Consider the following 18,569-nt stretch of genomic DNA (forward strand, 5'->3'; position numbering starts at 1 on the left):
TTTTTTTTTTTTCTCAAAAAAAGGTAAATCTTTCCCTTTTATTAAAAATTAGTATAATCTTGATTTTATAGTTAACAGAACTTTAACTGTTTCCCTATTTGGCAGGAAAATTTAATGTGGTTGACATCACAATGTATGTATTTCACACACCTTTGAGAAATAATGGCTCATTTATTGACATTATGTGCCACTATTAATACATTTTAGATGCAGTCAAAATAAAAACAGTAGAGTGAAATATAATTTTCTCATTTAAAATTATGAGCTTAGTAAATGTAGAAACTTGCCAACTAAACATGTAACAGACCATTAAATGTATTATGTGAACTAATTATATAGATATTGAAAATTACTCTAGTAATACCCCCTTTGACACATGGCATTTATTATAACCCTAGATGCACAAACAGCAATTTTAGGCCATTATTATTTATGATAAGAAATGACTCAGAATTTAAGTAAAGAAAAAATTTTCTCCCCTCTAATTGAATTTAGACCAACAGTGGAATTTGGAAGACTTGAGAATTGGTTCTGGGCAGTGTGTTGCAGACTGCCAGTACATTCTGTATGTTAAATAATAATAGTTTATTCTGCCTGAAAGTTGCAGTTGTTACATAAATAGCAATTTTGAAATAATGAAGATGCACATGAAGTTACAACAATGCCACTTTTGAAGGTTTTGTAACACCAATACTAAGAATTTGCTGTCATGAGGTGGAGTTTCTTAACCAGAATATGTACTTGATAATGGGATAACTCAGGCATAACAATCTAGGCAGAAGATAGTAAGCATCTCTCTCTCCCAAAATATTTTGAAATTCAGTGGTTGTTTTATAAGTGATTAACACTGTTTTGTTAGAAATGTTCTAATGTGGAGAAACCAAAGTATTTCACAAATACCGTGTAGGCACAGAAGCCAAGGACAGTTCTGATGTTCCAGATCAGAACATAAAAATATAATATCAATCAGGGCTATTTCTGGTATTGGTGCCCATTGTGTTACAGGTGTCTTTCTCAGACTTTGAGTATCTATCAAGCTTTATTGTTATTGTTATGTGTCTCTAAGGGGCTTACAACTCATATGACCCTGTCTGTGTACAACAGCTCTGAACCCTGCTCTATCCAGAGCCACCATTATTGTCTCTGACATAACCAACCCCCATTATGCCAGTCAAGAGCTCTCATCCAGGGTCATCCTCTCTTGTGCTGTCCCTCCACCCTTCCAAACATGTGTTGTTTTTGTTGTTATGTGCCGTCGAGTGGCTTGCAACTCATAGCGACCCTATGTACAACAGCCCTAAACTCTGCTCTGTCCTGTGCCAGTCGCACCGTCTCTGACACTCCCATCCCAATTATCTCAGTCACTGAATCAATCCACTTAAAGGAGGGCCTTCCCCACCTGTGCTGTCCCTCTACCCTCCCAAGAATGATGTCCTTCCCCAATGACTGGTCTTTCCTCACAACATGTCCAAAGTGTGTTAGATGGAGCCTCAGAATCCTTGCCTCCAAGGAGCCACCCAGTTTAACCATTTCCAGGATGAATTTGTTTTCCTAGCAGTCCCTGGTACTCTCAATACTCTTCTCCAGCACAACAGCTCAAAGGCATCAATTCTCATTCTATCCTCCTTGGTCAATGTCCAACTCTCTGATGCATAACAAGTGATTATGAAGACCATGGCCTGAATCAGACACACCTTAATCTCCAGAGAGAAACCATTGCTCTTCAGTACTTTGGAGAGGTCCCTAACCACAGACTTTCCCATGGCAATGTGCCTTTTAATTTCCTGGCTGCTGGTGCCAAGAGTGTTGACTGTGGAGCCAAGCAAACTAAAGCTGTGATCAATCTCAGTCTCTTCACCATCCATCCTGATGCTGCCAATTGGTCCAGTGGTGAGAATCTTTGTCTTCTTGACATTGAGCCTCAATCCATATTGGAGGCTGAAGCCTTGACCCTCTGCAACAAGTGCTTCAGGTCCTCCTCAGTTTCAGCAAGCAGGGTTGTGTCATCTGCATATTGCAGATTGTTGATAGATCGTCCACCAATCTTGACCCCACATTTCTCCTCATAGAGACCAGCCTCCCGGATAATTTGTTCTGCATACAAGTTGAAAAAGTATGGAGATAGGATGCATCCCTGGCATATGCCCTTCCCAATTTTGAACCATGCAGTGTTCCCTTGGTCTGTTCTGACGACTGTCTCCTGGTCCTAGTATAGGTTTCGCATTAGAATGATCAGGTGTTCTGGGATTCCCATTCTTCTCAGAGTCAGCCACAGTGTGTTATGATCCACACAGTCAAACCTTTGCATAGTCAATGAAACACAGACATTCCTCTGGTATTCTCTGCTTTCAGCTAAGATCTATCCAACATCAGCTGCAATATCTCTAGTACCATGACCCCTTCCAAACCCAGCGTGGACTTCTGGCAGTTCTCTGCTGATGTGCTGTTTCAGTCGTTTTTGCTTAATCTTCAGTAGAATCTTGCTTGCATGTGAAATCAATGAGATTGTTCTGTAGTTTCCACACTCAGTTGGGTCACCTTCCTTTGGGATGGGAACAAATATAGATCTCTTCCAGTCAGTTGGCCAAATGGTTGTTCTCCAGATTTCTTGGCACAACTTGGTGAGCACGTCCAAGGGAACATCTGTTAGCGGAAATATGTCAATTTGTATACCATCTATTCTTGGAGCCTTATTTTTTGCCATTTCCTTCAAAGCAGCCTGAACTTCTTTCATCACCATAGGCTCTTGCTGATATGTTGTTTCATGAAGTTCTTCTGTGTTTGCCAATTCTGTTCGATAATTGATTCACTATATTCTTTCCATCTTCTTTTAATACTTATTGGATCATTTAACATTCTGCCGAAAGCATCCTTGATTATAGCAACTTGAGGTTTGAATTTGTTCTTCAGTTCCTTGAGGTTAAGAAATGCTGAGCTAGTTCAGCCCTTTTGATTTTCTTACTCCAACTCCTTGTACATTTCATTGTAATATTTTGCTTTGTCATTCTGTGCTACCTTTTGAAATCTTCTATTCAACTCTTTAGTATCCTGAATTCTTCCTTGTGCTTTGGCTTCTCTGTGCTCCAGTGCAATTTTCAGAGTCTCTTCTGACATCCATTTTGATCTTATAAGATATTCTTATCCAAACATGTAGGTATTCTAAAATGTATAAGCACATAATTGGAAAACATAAATAAATTTAAAATTAGGGTAATGACTGTTTGCACTTATTTTGTTAGTGATGTATTGAGAAATAGACACAGGATAAGGAAGCTCAGAATCATATTATCATCCAAGAATGACAAGTTCTTAATCCTTCAGAGGGACATTCACTGCATATTTTACTTTAGTCATAGTATTGTGTTGTCACACTGGAGTCAATTTAAGACCACTTTAAATGCAGAACCAAACAATTTAAATGCACCTGGTGCATACAGTGAATAAGGAAGACAGTAGAAGAATTGATGCCTTTGCGTTGTGGTTTTGAAGGAGAGTACTGAATGTCACATGGACTGCTGAAAGCACAAACAAATGGGTCTTAGAGAAAGTATAGCCATAGTGCTTCTGAGAGACAATGATGGCAAAGCTTCATCTCATGCACTGTAGGCGTGTTGTTGGGAGAGGCTGTTCCTTCGAAAGAGACATAATGCTTCAAAAAGATGGAAAGTCAGTGAAATAGAGGAGATGGGTTGGTACAGTGAATGAAGCAATAGGCTCAAGTGTGTCAGAGAAGATGAGGATGGCACCGGGCAGGACATAATTCAGATCTGTTGTTCATAGAGTTGCTATGAATTGTACTTGAATAATGCAACAGCAGTGCTTGCTAGGAATTCAGTATGTGTGTGTTTATTATTTATTTATTTATTTATTTATTTATTTATTATTAAATTTATAATATTTTTTGGGGAGCTCTATGCAGATGCCACAGTCCTGCTTGCTGAAAGTGAGGAGGACCTGAAGTGCTTGCTGAAGAAGCTCAGGGACTGCAATCTTAAATATGGATTGAAGCTCAACAGCAAGAAAACATTCTCATCTCTGGGCCTACTGGCAGCAGTATGATAGACAGTAAAGAAGAGATTGAGATAGTTAACAACTTTTGTTTGTTTTGGCTCCACAATCATCACTCTCGGTACCAGCAGCCAGGAAATCAAAAGACATATTGCATTGGGTAAGTGTGTTGTCAGAGACCTCTCTAGAGTGCTGAAGAGAATTGATGCCAATTTGGAGACTAAGTTGTCCCTGATCCAGGCATAGTCTTTACAATTACTTGTTGTGTCTCAGAAAGCTGGACAATGACTAGGGATGATAGAAGGAGAATTGATGGCTTTGAGCTGTAGAGGTGCTGTAGAGGAGTATTGAATATACTACAGACTTCCAGGAGAACAAACAGGTTTGTCCTGGAGAGGGTGAGACCAACTACTCCTTCTGAGGCTTCATATGAAATACTTTGGGCATGTTGCAAGCAGGGAACAGTTCTTGGAGAGGGACATCATGTTTGGGAGGGTGGAGGGACAGTACATGAGAGGAAGACCCTTGAGGAGAGAAATTGCTTCAGTAACTGGGGTAATGACGGTAGGTGTGTCATAATCAATAAGGTTGGCACAGGATAGAGCAAGTTTCAGGGCTATTGTACATAAGGTTCTTAAGAGTCACAAATGACTGGGCGGCAGATAACAGTACATCAGAGAGCTGGACAGTGACTAAGGATGACAGAAGAAGAATTCATGCCTTTGAATTGTAGTGCTATAGAAGAGCCTTGAACATACCATGGACCACCATGTAAACAAATAGGTCTGTCTTAGAAAGGCTGAAACTGAGTTTCTCCTTGAAGGCTAGAATTTTGAAGCTGTCTTACATACTTTGGGCATGTGGCCAGGAGGAACTGATCCTTAGAGAAGGACATCATGTTCAGAAAGGTAGAGGGGACAGCACAGGAGAGGAAGACCCAGGGTGAGATGTGTTGATATAGTAACTAGGGTAATGGGGATAGGTGTGTCAGGGTCAGTGAGACTGGCTCAGCATGGGGCAGGCTTCAGAGCTACTGTACATATGGTTGCTGTGAGTCACAGGCAGCTTGACTGTACACGACAACAACAATTGGAAAATTCTGGTGGCCTGCTGGTATGAAGCTGCACTGTAATCCCAAAGACATGTGGTTCGAATCCACCAGTTGCTCCATGGGAGAAGGATGGGAAATCTCGTCGTATGTGATTAACTGGCTCTGAAAACCCACAGAAGGGTCAGCTATGGGTCAGTTCCAACTCTATGGTACATGACAACAACAACATGTTTATTATATCATTCCTTTTTTTAAAGGAATACTTAATTAAATGTAACATTTTTTTTTAATAGTGTTTGTAGATCTGTCAATGGAGCTCTGGTGGCCTAGTGGCAAAAAGCTGTGCTTGCAATCCTGAAGACAGGTGGTCTATGCCTCCAGCAGCTCCCCAGGAGAAGGGTGGGAGTCTCCTGTAGTGAGATTAACTGCCTCTAAAAACCAGTTACAGGATCAGGTGTGGGTCCATTAGGACTCTATAGTATACAACATCAACAACACTTTTTAAATAATGTTTATAGATCTGTCATGCATAGAAATAGACATATTTGCAATACAAAATTACTATTCACATAATATGGACAAGTCTATTTATCCACATCACAAGAATGAAAATTTTCTTTGTTTAGAAGGTTTTCTTTCCTTTAATCCCCTCATCACTATCCTTAGCAATTTCTGTCACCATTGTTTAGTTTGTCTTGGATCTCCTATAAATGACATCTTGTAATACATATATTGTCTTGTGGCTGGCTTCTTGGGCTTGTTAGTCTTTCATACTTTAACAGTTCTTGGGGAATATGCAGTGTCATTTCAATTTTTGTTTTTATTTGTTTCCTTGATGACAGATGGTTGAGCATCTTACTGAGATTTTATTTTGCATTGAAGTATGTATATTTGTGATGCATCTGTTTAATGGTTTTCTTTATTTTTATTAAGTAGTTAGTATTCTTTTGTTATTCTCTCCAAGAAATATTTATATCCTGTTATTTCAAAGATATTTGATATTTTCTTCTAGTATCTTCATAGTTACACATTTTAAGCTTCCATCTATCATCTACTTTGAGTTAATTTTGTTTATGAAATGTTTTAATAGAACTCTCTTTTTTCGATCCATTTCTTCCTGAAACATTTGTTGCCTATGTTCCAGGAGCATTTTTTTAATATCGGTGAATCACCATGAGATTTTAAAATTCTTTTTATACTTCATCACCATTATAAGTCCTGGTTCCTCTGAATCTTTTCCAATAATGAAATGAGTTAATTATGTCCATTAATATTTCTTCAAATTAGTGTAATCATATAGTCCAGATTTTTATTCTCTTCTACAGATTCTACAGATGCATTCATTTACCAATTAATTCTCTTTGACAATTTTGAATAACCTTTGGATTGATTTGTGTGCTGGGCTCATTGAAGAATAATGTGACATCAGGATTGGAGGAAGACTCATCAACAACCTGCATCATGCAGATTCCACAACCCTGCTTGCCAACATAAAAAAAAACCCAACAACCCAAAACCAAAGATTCTCACCACTGGGCCAATTGGCCACATTATGATGGATGGTGATCAGGTTGAGATTGTTAACAGCTTCAGCTTGCTAGGCTCCACAATCAACACTCTTTGTACCAGCAGCTAGGAAATCAAAATATGAATTGCATTGGGAAAATCTGCTGTCAGGGATCTCTTCAGAGTACTGAAGAGCAGTGATGTCAGTCTGGAGACTATGATGTGCCCAATCCAGGTCATTTATCATCTTTGCAAGTATTTGTTATGCATTGGAAAGCTGGAAAGTGACTAAGGATGATAGAAGAAGACTTGATGCCTTTGAGTTGTGGTTCTGGAGAAGAGTGTTAAATACACCACAGACTACTAGGAGAATAAACAAGTTCATCCTGGAGAGGGTAAAGCCAGGCTGCTCCTGGCAGGCAAAGATTTTGAAGCTTCATGTGACATACTTTGGACAGCTTGTAAGGATGGACAAGTCCTTGTTGAAGGACTATGCTTGGAAGGCTGGATGGACAGTACAAGAGAAGAAGACCCTGAATGAGTGGATTGACTTAGTGACTGGGGTAAATGGGTAGAGAGAATGAGGTTGGCTCAAGATAGAACAGAGTTCAGAGCTGTTGTACATAGGATTACTATGAGTTGCAAGTAACTCAGTGGTACATACAAGGCCAACCTATTTTATATCTTTTCGCAGTTCCACCTTAGTTTTTCCTTTTTATTGCTCTTTGTAAACTGATTAAGCTTCTGAATACTACAAACCATCTTTTACTATTTTGTATTGGTAATATTTACTCTTTTTACTATTTTATATTGGTGTTTACAGTTCAGCATTCTTCATAGCTACAGGTTTTCATTGTCTACATGTAATTATAGGTCCAAACTTTCTAACTGTATGTTTCATCTGACAAATTCCATTTTACATCTAATCACCACTTTGGCTTTGAAGCAGCAGCCTGATAATGACATTTTGTTGACTTAGTTTGACTTTTCCTTTACGTCTATTTATTGCTGAGGATCTTACTCTTTTAGTATATTAATCAGTACAGCTGACTTCTAATCAACAAGCTTCAACCCCCACCTGAAAAAGAAAAAAAAGAAATTTAATTGTCACATTATTTGTCTTTTTCTCACAAAACTCCTAGTAATCATTTGATTGTATCAGTAATCCATTTTATTTTAATTATTACCAAAAATTATTTTGTTGATTTGTAGAACACGAGGCCCGTAAGATTTTAAGGTATTAGATATGATTATATACTATGATGTTTGGAACCCAATGTCTCTTTTATATAAGAAGGGTTCTTGGCATTTTGTGTTCTTTTTGGGATAACTATTAGTAGGGTTACCAAAAAATGGATGTATAGTTTTTGACATTTAAGACTCTCTTATCAGTCATCCCAGACTGATTTATAAACTTGAAAACCTCTTTATTAAATTTGAGATTATGAGTAATAATTTGTTTTTATTATATTTTTCTGTATTTTTAAGATTTCTTGACAGCTTATATTTATTTCTTTTCTTTTTCCCCCTCTCCAAAATGATTTATTGCTTCAAACCTAACCAGGGCTATCACCTTCTCATTAAATAGCTACCGCACCCCACAGGTCATTATCATCAAACTGGAGTACCTTCTGGCTTTTCAGATTCTTTAGTGAAGCTCTGGGGGCTTAGAGCACAGTGCTGCTAATCCAGGGGTCACGCCTCTGCTATGACCAGGAACTGGAAGATTGCCCTTCTTCAGATTGTTTTTTTTTATCAGGGAAGAAAATGTCATTATTAACAATGAACAGACAATATGTTACCCAGGACTAGGATATATTCTCTATACATTTGACAATGCTGAATTAATTAACAGGGAGCCCTGGTGGCATAATGGTCAAGTTCTAGGCTGCTTAACAAAGAGCTGATTATTCAATCACATGAACCGTTCCCTGGGAGAACAATAGGGCAGTTTATCTCCATAAAAATTATAGCATTAGAACCCCATTAAGCAATTCTACTCTGTTTTGTAGGGTTACTTTGAGTCAGAATAGACTCTACAGCAATGGATTTGGTTTGGATTTAATACATTAACAGAGTATTTGTTTTACTAAATTATCATGTTACTATAGATAAGGGATGGAAGAATTGAACTTGAACTTCTAGAATGCTTTCAGTTGGTATGTTTAGTTACACCAACTCAAAGGCCCACAATTATTATCTACCAGCTGCTCCAAGGGAAGGAGAAATATTCTCCCATGTGATTTATTGCTTCTGAAAACCCCCTGGAGGGTCAGCTGTGAGTGAGTCAACGTATAGATACATTCTTTCAAGTTGTGCTGCTCATGGGATTTCTGCAAATCTTTGGTGCAGATAACAAAGAACTGCTGCCAAAATGTTTTAAGATAAGAGATGAAGAACCTTAAGGAAAAAGCAATTAAAAAATTATATTTAGGATAGTGAAAAATAGAGAATATCAATGCATTTTAAAAATGACAAGTGAAAAATTATACCAATATTTCATCTATTTTAAAATGGACTTTTTCTGTCTTCTCCTTTTATCTTTCTGATATTTGAAACGGGTAATGACAGTTGCAGAGTCCTGGTAAGAGCTAGTAAAAGAACATATGTATATAAGCAACGTAAATGCGTGATGAAAATTCAGGGGCTTCCTTAGTCACTCAAAGGATTATGAGTAATGCTGATGGCGTCAGCAAAGAGAGTCAGACACTGAAGGTGAAAAGGTTTTCTGACTACTTAACCAGTTTATTTTGCCAGTATTTTCCTTAATATACTCATGTGAAATGCAAAATAACCAAGCATGATCTGTAACAACAATCTTTGTCTCACATCTAAAAGAACTTTTCATATAAGAATAAAATAAAATGATCAAAATTCTCAAACCACCTGAAGTTAAAGGTCCAGTATTTTTCTCTTTTTTTCTTTTTTTTTTAATCTCCGTCACTTCTGCAAAGCATACTAAAAAAATGTTACCACAATACTGACTATTGCAAAAGTTTCTGACCATTTACTCTCACATTCTGTTCTTATGCTGTAGATTGATAACACTCTGTGGTCTAGGACAGGTCAGGGCCCACATTTTTAGTTCAAATTTTAACAATCTGGTTAATTGTTAGTGCATTTATTTTTTTACGACTAAAATTATGACTTTACATTTGTTGGGGTTAGAGGTGTGATGAAATATTTGGAATATATTGCTTAGTATCTCCAAAGGCAAATTTTCTGGAATAAGAGTGCTTAGATGTCTATAAATCTTCTAAGCCTTTCCAAGTCTTCTTATTGTAAAGGGTAAACTATTTGACCCTACGTCATAGCATTGTTGTTATTATTAAACAAGAAAATTCACAGGGAGAACTTAGTGTAAAATACTGTTATTGTTGTTGTTGTTGTTGTGTACCATAGAGTTGGAACTGACCCATAGCTGACCAGCCCTCCAGTAGGTTTTCAGAGGCAAGTTGATTGCCCACCTCATTTCTGTCAAACGTATTCCAATTTATGAAAGCCTTACATGTTACAGAGTAGAGCTACTCCTTAGGCTTTCCGTGACTGTGACCTTTAGGTGGTTTCAAACCATCAACCTGGTGCTTCTTAGCCAAACATTTATTTGTGGCACCCAGAGAACCTTCCATAACATTGGAAATATGCTCTATGTGTTGAAATATGTTGACATACTCACTCAGAGTTACTATTGTAGGAACTCAGTAATAGGCCCCTTTATAGGGATGTGTAACACACTGTGTCAGATGGGGGAAGGCCTTAGTGATTAGCCCTCCTGTAGAGCTGGCTCTCAGTGAGAGTGTTGCAAGGGCTAATGAACTCAGATCTCACCCAGGGAGTATCAACAGCATTTCTCCTAGGAAGTATGTTGTTGCTGTTGTTAAGTGTCGTCGAGTGGCAGGCGACTCATAATGACGCTATGAAGGAGAGTCCTCAACTCTTGGGTGTCTCTCATCCTCTCTCCAGGTTCATAGGGTTTCCGAAGGCAAGCTATTATGGAAGTAGATGCCATTCCTCCTTCCAACCTAGTAAGTATAGACATCAAGAATTTCTGTAATGTTGATGGAGGGGTGCCTGCATGTTTTGAAATAGGTCTTCAGTCAGCAACTGATACAAAATCTGCATCTGCCTCAGTAAGAAGAGAAATCTGATTAAAGCTCAGATATATTATTAGGTCTCAGTTTGAAAAGACTAGCCATGAAGACAGGACCTTAGGCCCAGGAGAAATCTTCAGCGCCTGCTAACAACTGTGTAACTCCCAGTCACAAGGAATGGTGTGCTCCGGGGAAAGCCCGTCTTGGCTGCCGTGTGGAGATGTAGAATCTTACCTCTGTACATTTGATAGTGAGTTAAACCTGCCTATTTTCTTTTGCCATATTAGTTCATTCTCATTGGATAGAGGAGTAATGTAGTCTAATGTCCATTAGTGGGTATAGTAAGGTTAGGTTAGTACAGGCAAATAATGAGTTAATTGGATTTCATTAAGTATTTCTCTCTGTTGTGCCTTTTGCAGGCTTTTAGGATAAGATTTCTGAAAAGTCAGTCCAAAAGAGAGATCTTGATGTATCCTAAGAAATTCTCAATTTATTGTCTTATGAGATAGTAAAAAATTTGGGGAAAAAAAAAAAGAAATCCTGGTTCTATATTAAACATATTCCATTTGTTCTTACTTCTCGGTAAAGTTGATACTCTTGTCCAACAGGAACTTCATGGCTTGTGGGTAATATTTACAAAACCCTTTCCATTTTACAGTCCCCAAACAGATAAGCAGAGAAAAGATACTCAGGAAGTACTTCTCTCATTTCTCTATTTATTACCCTTCATCATCTTTCTTTTCATTGGACAGTAGAGTGAATGTACTGATTATGGTATATGAGTTAGGAGGACGAGATTTGTATAGAATAAAAAATTTGCTTGGTGGTTCAGATGTTTGCTGCTTATACATTTGCTTCATTTCACGTGATTTCATTAGTGATTTTGAGCTCATTAACATGATCTATCCACTGTGGACTGGTAATCTGCTTTCATGTTGTCACTTCACTGTTGTGGTGGGTTTTGTTTGTTTTTTTCTTTTCTTTAAATGCTTCCATTTTGAGATGAAAGCATTTCACTTTTCCAACTGTTGAAGCCCCTTGCACATGGAACCCCTTCCACAGAAACACATGCCTTAAGTGAAAGTGGTCCCTTTCTTACACAGCATTCTGTTTCTTTTTTCAATGCATGTCATTGCTGAAGACAGCAGTGGCTTTACACTGCCAGCTGTTACAGAGGCTCCTGTAGGAGGAGAAGGAGTCATCTTCCCAGACATGTTTAAGGAAGCCACCTAAGCTCTGAAGGGAAGATAATGCAATAATTCCATTTAGATAAGTTATTAATAAATAAAGACAATGGAATGTCTCTTTTTTTTTTTTACAAATAAGCAAGTGTTCTGTGCAAAGTATATTTTTTGGATATTTTGTTAGTGTCCTCCTATTGTAGTCATATATCTTGGGATTTCTTTTGTGAAATATTAGTTAATTTTTAAAAAAAATTTTTTTCATTATTATTTATACCATCTTTCACTTTTATAAAATTATTCATATTCATTGTTTCATTCACATACATTTCATTTTATACAATCATTTCTGTACATTGTCTTGTATGTGTGCACATGTGTATTTTAGTCTGATTCATTTACAAAGATTGAATACATAGTTTTTCACAAAAGATCCTTCCTATTTCCTTCACTCCACCTACCCATCGAATTATGCAGTCCTATGATTAACACCCCATCCCCTGCCCATCCTCACCCCTCTATTTCCACCCTCCGCCTGCCCCCTTGGGTCCTCATGCTCATTCTACAGTAAGGGTTTTATACACTATTTGTCCTTTTGAGACTGAGTTAGTTCACTCAGCATAATTCTCTCCAGTCCCTCCCAAGTTAGGTAGTGATTTACAAAATCATTGCTCCTATGTCTGTTGGCCATTTGAATATCTTCCTCTGTGAAAATTCTTTCCATTTCTTTTTCACATTTTGTAATTGGTTTATCAGTCTTTTTCTTGTGGAGGCCCAGGAGTGTTCTGTAAACTTTAGTTATGAGACTCTTGTCTGAGATGGCATTACCAAACGTTTTTCCCGGTCTTTAGGTTTTCTTTTCACCCTGTTGGGAAAAGGTTTTTTATATACACAAGGATTTAATCTTTAGAAGGTCCCATTATTTAGTTTTATCCTCTTGAGATTGTACATTTCTGGCTGTATTTGGCAGTCTCTTTATACAGTAGTCTAGGGCTTCTAAGCTTGATCCCAGTTTGTCTCTTATAAAATTTATAAAATTTATGGTTTTGGGCTTTACTCTCAAGTCTCTTATCCACTTTGAGTTGATTTTTGTGTATGGTGTGAGATGTGGATCCTATTTCAGCTTTCTGCAGTTAGCAGTCCATTTTTTCCAGCGCCATTTGTTGAAGAGGTTGTCATTTCCCCATTTGATAAGTTTTCTTTCATTGTTGAGTATCAGTTGACCATAGATAGCTGGGTCTGTTTCTGGGTTCTCAGTTCTGTTCCATTGACTTGTGTGCCTGTCATTGTACCAGTACCACACTGTTTTGGTTACTACTGCTGTGTGGTAGGTTTTTAGGTCAGGGAGTGCTATACCTTCCACTTCATTTTTGTTTCTTCGAAGTTAAACAGTTAATCATTAAGACTCTTAACAGAGATATTCTACAAAGTATGAAAGTGACTATAAATATCCTGTTCCTTATATTAGGTTCATATACTTGCATGATCATATTTTATGTTTTCTTACCCGTCCAAACACATTCTAACCAAGCAATATGCCATGCCAATTTATAGGGATCTAGAAGTTTTAATTTTTTTTTCAAACCTCGAGTTGCTATAATCAAGGATGCTTTAGGAAGAATACTAAATGATCCAGGAAGTATTAAAAGAAATTGAAAGAATATACTGAGTATAGGAAAGAATTGGCAGACAAAGAAGAATTTCATGAAACAACATATGAGCAAGAGCCTATGGTGATGAAAGAAGAAGTTCAAGCTGCTGTCAATGAAATAGCAAAAAATAAGGCCCCAAGAATAGATGGTACACTAATTGACATATTTCAGCTAACAGATGTTGCCCTGGACATGCTCACCAAGTTGTGCCAAGAAATCTGGAGAACAACCATTTGGCCAACTGACTGGAAGAGATCTATATTTGTTCCCATCCCAAAGGAAGGTGACCCAACTGAGTGTGGAAACTATAGAGCAATCTCATTGATTTCACATGCAAGCAAGATTCTACTGAAGATTAAGCAAAAACGACTGAAACAGCACATCAGCAGAGAACTACCAGAAGTCCACGCTGGGTTTGGAAGGGGTCATGGTACTAGGGATATTGTAGCTGATGTTAGATGGATCTTAGCTGAAAGCAGAGAATACCAGAGGAATGTCTATCTGTGTTTCATTAACTATGCAAAAGCATTTGACTGTGTGGATCATAACAAACTGTGGCTGACTCTGAGAGGAACAGGAATCCCAGAACACTTGATCGTTCTAATGTGAAACCTATACTAGGACCAGGAGGCAGTCATCAGAACAGAGCAAGGGAACACTGCATGGTCCAAAATTGGTAAGGGCATACGCCAGGGATGCATCCTATCTCCATACCTTTTGAACATGTATGCAGAACAGATTATCCGGGAGGCTGGGCTCTATGAGGAGAAATGTGGGGTCAAGATTGGTGGAAGATCTATCAACAGTCAGCGTTATGCAGATGACACAAACCTGCTTGCTGAAACTGAGGAGGACATGAAGCACTTGCTGCAGAGGGTCCAGGACTGCAGCCTCCAATATGGATTGAGGCTCAATGTCAAGAAGACAAAGATTTTTACCACTGGACCAATTGGCAGCATCAGGATAGATGGTGAAGAGATTGACATTGTACACAGCTTTAGTTTGCTTGGCTCCACAGTCAACACTCTCGGCACCAGCAGCCAGGAAATTAGAAGACATATTGCCATGGGAAAGTCTGCGGTTAGGGACCTCTCCAAAGTACTGAAGAGCAATGGTGTCTCTTTGGAGACTAAGTTGTTCCTGATACAGGCCATGGTCTTTGCAATCACGTGTTATGCATCAGAGAGTTGGACAGTGACTAAGGAGGATAGAAGGAGAATTGATGCCTTTGAGCTGTGGTGCTGGAGAAGAGTATTGAAGGTACCATGGACTGCTAGGAAAACAAACAGATTCATCCTGGAAAGGGTCAAACTGGGCTGCTCCTTGGAGGCAAGGATTCTAAGACTCCAACTGACATACTTTGGGCATATTGCAAGGAGGGACAGGTCCTTCGAGAGGGACATCATGCTTGGTAGAGTGGAGGGACAGCGCAGGGGAAGGCCCCCTATGAGGTGGATTGATTCAGTGGTTGGGGTAACCGGGATGGGTGTGTCGGAGACAGTGCAATTGGCACAGGACAGAGCAGAGTTTAGGGCTGTTGTACATAGGGTCGCTATGAGTCGCAAGTGACTCGACGGCACATAACAACAACAGTAACAACAGAAGTTTTCATTAATATTAAGACCACTTAGACATCCTTCTCCCCCTGCCCTTGTTACCCGGATTTTGGTATTCTTTATGTCTTCCCCACTTCTAACCTCATGTGTTAATTAGTCTACCTGAGCACAGCTTTCATCATGATCCTCCCATCTATTTATAATCCTTGAATATTGTTGAAGGGCTTCTACATGGAATTTTGGTTTCTTTAATCTCTATTGTTTGTACTGTTACTGTGGTAATAGCACTATCTACTTTGTTTTCCTAGCTTGCTTTCTTTTTGATACTCTTGTTTAATGACCTTGTATACAGATAATATATCCAGGAAGTATACATTTGAGAATCACAGATAGAAATTCTAAACCACAGCCTTGTGATGTCTTCTTTCACATTTTGTTTGATACTTGTTGACTGTGATATTACTGATGTCTCATAGTATATTGCAGAGTAATTTGCCAAATAATTCTAACTGTATATTATTCACCATCATGTTCTGAACTTACTCCTTTTTAAAAATAATTTCTTACTTATAGATAAAAGTTTTCTTTTAATATTTGCAGACCTATGTGGAACTCTTTTTAAAAATTATGCAACAATTTAGGGTTGAAGAAACATCTATAATCTTTGCTATACCAGTATGAATGTAGTAATATGTAATGTACATTCATAAAAATTTTAATTGGACGTGAATTGACTGTCCATATTGTCCAAGCTCTTTTTATATAATTTTTGAAAAATAAATATTTATATTTTTTGTTTTCTTAAAATGTTTGTATACTTTGTGTTTCACCCTAATTGTGTAAGATAATTTTGTTATTAAGTAAACACCTTACTTCCAGTAATGTAACCAGGGTGATCCTTGGAGGTGAGAATTCTGAGGCATCATCTGATATACTTTGGGCATGTTGCAAAGAGGTACTAGCCGTTGGAGAGGGACAGCATGCTTGGAACGATGAAGGGACACTGCAAGAGAGGAAGACCTTTGATGAGATGGATTGATTCAGTGACTAGGGAAATGGGAGTAGGTGTATCAGAGACAATAAGATTGGCACAGGATAGAGCAGGTTTCAGGGCTATTGTACATAAGGTCGCTATGAGTTGTAAAAAATGCAATGGCAAATAACTACAACAACAGATGTAGGTGTTTATACAACAGATTATCACCCAGCTGAATCCCTTTCAATTTGAATTTAGGTGCTTGAGCAAAAAAACAAAACAAACAAACAAACAAAAAAAACCCACAAAAACAAAACAACAAAAAACCCAAAACAAACAAACCCAAAAAACCCCCACCAAAAACAAAACAACAAACAAACCAATTTAAAACTATACCTCATGATTTTATAACCTAATTTTGAATTTAGCATCTTAGAATAATGAATGCCTTTTTCAAAAATAACAGGGTTTGTAGTATTTTAGGTAAGAATGCTAGTAGACTAGTGTTGATTTACATGCTCCTATGTTGTTGTTATTGTTGTTAAGTGCCATCGAATCATAGACAGCTCATAGTGACCCTATCAGTTAAAGACCTAAACACTTGTATAACTTTCTTCATTTCTCCAAGTTCATAGTTTCTGGAGACAAGCTATTTAAAAAATGGATACCATTCCTGCTTTCAAGCTTATTTTAATTGGGGTGCTCCACAAAAAGCACTATCCAGCATGGGTAACCGTTATCACATTTGACACATCAGTGTCACAGTGTTTAGCATTACAGCAACCATGAGTTACCTATAACAGATACTTTTTTCTTAAAAATCATACACTTGAAACATTGCAAAATATTAATGTAACAAAAGCTATACAAAATTATAATAAATTTTTTTCTTAATACATAAAGGATCCCTAATCTTGCAAAAGATTAAGACTAAGCTGCTCAAACCCAAGCAGAAGTGCCTTAAAACACAGATTTCGTTATCTGTTTTTGATGACTTTGAAAACCTTAAGGACCAGTTCTGCACAGCATACATTGGGTTGCAGTGAGTCAGAATCTGCTTGATGACAACTGAGAACTATAGCAATTTCTGAGCAGGGTCTGTTCCAATTCAGCATTTTAACAATGTATTCCACATTATGTAACACAGCACTTTACTATCCGCTGAGGGATGGGAAGCCAAGACGAGCAGAACACAGACTTACCCTCTTGAGTTTCCTACCTTCCTGTCTTAGGTATATGATACATCACAGATACAAATGCTATTATTAAAAAGAGACACAGAATGCTGAAATAGTTGACCAATGAAGAAACTAGATCTTAGAATATTTCATTTAATCTTGAAAGATAGAATGTCAAGTGTAAATATGGATGAGCGCAAAGACGAGACATTAAAGATCAAGGAGGGAACATGCTTGTGAACATGTAGGCAAGTTCAGAGACCAAAGATGAGTAGTCAGAGTTTGAATGGAGCCAAGAAAGATAAGGAAAAGAGGATGAAAATTTGCAATCATCCTAGAGAGCAGTTGTTTTTTAGTGGCAGTTGTGCCATTTGGAGCAAGAAATTGGAAAAAAGAAAATCACTGTTCATGCTTAGGTGAGATTTGCATAAAGTCTTAAATTTTTTTCCTGACATGACCTTTTAAAGAAGGTGATCTTCAAATCAAAAATTACTCCAGATAATATAACTTTATTCCCGACAGTAAAAGAAATACTTTGCTTTCAGTATTCCAGTACTCACAAGAAGCTAGGGTATAGCATATTCCCTAGAATGTAGATGCTATACAATAAATACTGCTTTTCTTGTTGTTACATACTGTCAAATTGCTTGTTGTTACATGCTGTAAAATTGGAATTGACTCATAGTTGACTTTTCAGGGGTTTTTGAGAGGCTTTAAATCCCAGGAGAGGAGACTACCCTTCTTTTTCCTATGAAGCAACTAGTGGTTTCGAATCACATGCTGTTGAGTTGGCAGTGCAAATCCTTAACACTCAGCCATCAAGGCTCTCTCAGAAAATATTAGTTTAATGAAAGAAAAAGTGGAGTAGTGTCATTATTGTTTCCATTTTCCAGAAGAGGAGACAAAGGTTCCAAAGGTGAGATTATATGGTTGTTGTTGATTGTTGTTATGTTCCGTCAAGTCGCTTGCGACTCATAGTGACCCTATGTACAACAGCCCTAAACTCTGCTCTGTCCTGTGCCAGTCGCACTGCCTCTGACACTCCCATCCCAATTATCCCAGTCACTGAATCAGTCCACCTCATAGAGGGCCTTCCCCTCCTGCGCTGTCCCTCCATCCTCCCAAGCATGATGTCCTTCTCTAAGGACTGGTCTCTCCTCACAACATGTCCAAAGTATGTTAGACAGAGCCTCAGAATCCTTGCCTCCAAGGAGCCATCCGTTTTAACCCTTTCCAGGATGAATCTGTTTGTTTTCCTAGCAGTCCATGGTACTCTCAATACTTTTCTCCAGCACCACAGCTCAAAGGCATCAATTCTCCTTCTATCCTCCTTAGTCATTGTCCAGCTCTTTGATGCATAACAAGTGATG

At 38.0% G+C, this 18,569-nt stretch overlaps 1 protein-coding gene across 1 annotated transcript in view; it reads left to right on the forward strand.

The window, feature by feature from the left end:
• Positions 1-18,569, forward strand: part of SUPT3H (suppressor of Ty 3 homolog (S. cerevisiae)) — a 311,934-nt gene that overhangs the window by 74,188 nt on the left and 219,177 nt on the right. The gene's annotated exons all lie outside the window — the stretch shown is intronic.

This window comes from Elephantulus edwardii, unplaced genomic scaffold (assembly GCF_000299155.1).
Source record: "Elephantulus edwardii isolate Elephantulus edwardi_28Jun2011 unplaced genomic scaffold, EleEdw1.0 scaffold00017, whole genome shotgun sequence".
Taxonomy (NCBI): Eukaryota; Metazoa; Chordata; class Mammalia; order Macroscelidea; family Macroscelididae; genus Elephantulus; species Elephantulus edwardii.